This window comes from Cyprinodon variegatus, unplaced genomic scaffold (genome assembly GCF_000732505.1).
Source record: "Cyprinodon variegatus isolate N-32 unplaced genomic scaffold, C_variegatus-1.0 Scaffold779, whole genome shotgun sequence".
NCBI classification, from domain to species: domain Eukaryota; kingdom Metazoa; phylum Chordata; class Actinopteri; order Cyprinodontiformes; family Cyprinodontidae; genus Cyprinodon; species Cyprinodon variegatus.
In genome coordinates, this window is record NW_015151232.1 from 289949 (window position 1) to 291903 (window position 1955).

The 1955-nt window shown below is 35.9% G+C and overlaps 1 protein-coding gene across 1 annotated transcript in view; it reads right to left on the reverse strand.

Moving 5' to 3' along the window:
* Positions 1 to 881, reverse strand: part of bbs1 (Bardet-Biedl syndrome 1) — an 11929-nt gene extending 11048 nt beyond the window's left edge. Inside the window, exon 1 of the mRNA XM_015396166.1 lies at positions 576 to 881. The gene's annotated coding sequence lies outside the window, so the exon portion shown is untranslated. The remainder of the gene's footprint in view (positions 1 to 575) is intronic.
* Between the last annotated feature and the right edge of the window lie 1074 nt (positions 882 to 1955).

The following is a 1955-nucleotide window of genomic DNA, read 5'->3' on the forward strand; positions in this document are numbered from 1 at the left end:
ACAGTTTGTCCTCCTGATAATTCATTAACCATCCCTAATTAAACCACATCTGATGAAACAATAATTGGTTTCTGAGCAGGAAGTAGCTGCTGTTCAGGATGGGACATCAAGGCGGAGACAAACATGGAGGAAAACTCCACCATCTTCAGGTTTGAAACATTATTTTATATCCATTTTATTTGAGATGTGTTATCTGGGGAGTTATTAAGTTATGTCGGTTTAAAACAACAGATTAACGCTGATAATGTCATTTATTTTTCTTAAAGAAGTGAGAACCTGTGAGCAGATTTATCTCCAGTTTTACTAAGCAGGACTTTATCAGACCCTTTAGGAGCCAGCTGCTAAAAAAAAAAAAACAATAGAAATATTAGAAAAGCTGTTAAACTTTACTGTCCTTGGTTATAAACAGAACCCGCTCACCTCCATCTACTATATAATTAAGTATTAAGAAATTTACCCCTCGTATTTCTGATTCTGAACTGGTTTTATTCTGTTAGAAAAGCGTAAACTTTTTAAATCTTAAATAAATTTGACGCCATTTAATTTTCCTGGAGGTGAGGTGGAGGCTAGCATACCTCTGAAGGCTTTCGGGGCGGTAAAAAGGCAGCTAGAGCAGCAGAAATCCTCCGCTGTGGATCTGCTTCGCCGCCATCTTGTCCACTGCTAACAGACGCCTCACTGTTGCCAAGGCGACCGCAGTCAGCGCCTCGCGGTCCGTTTCTTCTCGTTTCCGCGGAACCTTTTCCTCTTTTTCCCCGAATAAAAACGCCTAAAACAGACTCAGAGGATCCGTTAGATCTAACCAGAAGATTAATGCTAATCTTCTCGTTGCCTTTACGGCTCTAATCCTTAAAAATCCGCCTGTAACTTCCTCTTCCCCTCCGTTGAGGTATAATTGGGGTTGGAAAAAGCGTTTTGGTGCGTAATACCGCCCCCTACTGGATGGAGAGTGAAGCTCAGGAGGACATATTTATAAACAAAACAAAAATAAAGGGGGGAAAAAACCAAAAAATTCTTCTTAGATACTTCCTTAGAAAAAACGATTGATAAGAAGAAAGTTTGTTTAATGAGTTGCCTCAATTATGCCCAATTTATTCTGTGTTGTGGCTTAGCTTTGATGACACACACACATACAAAAAAAAAAGAAACCCACAAAGGCCACAGATGCACCATGGACAAGTATTTTAAGCAGGCAAATGTCTTCAGTTTTCTTAGTTTATTTCTACTCAGGCAAGCAAACAGAAAAGGACAAACATTTCCTCCATGCTTCTCTTGCGTTGGTTAAAAGCCATACCCCCACCCAGATGCATGCTGGTCCTACCTTGGACAGCCTATTTATAAAAATAATTCACCCAAATTAATCAGAAACAAATAACCAAAAAAGAACATTTCAAAACATATATCAAACAATAAAGTAGAATAAACTAGATTGTCCACAAAAATAAGAAACTTTGTTAATTATTAACAAAAAATAATTGGGTCCTACACTTATTGTATAATTATTATTGCAATGATCCAAATAACTGTTAGTTGCATTACTGCTGCCCTCTAGTTGGCTGAACTACCATCATTACGTCTGGTTTAAAACTCAAGGGTTTTTCAAAATCGTACAATTATCAACAAAACTTAATCCCATAACTTAATTATTTTTTAACATAATGCATTATTTAAATGCATGAATAAGAATTTATTTCAGACAATTTTGACAAACAGCAATAAATCAATCAGACAAATAAACACAAAAGAGACTAGTTGACATAAACCAAACCAAACACCAATTTTCAAACTAACTAAATTAATCTAAACATAAACAGAAACAAAACCCTCCATCAAATAAACCTGTTGGTATAAACAGCCAGAATAATGACATCCATTATTATCATTGTGATTATTTTCACGATGAAGATCTCTGTGAATATTTATTAAAATCTGTTTTTCTGTTTCCTTGATATCTT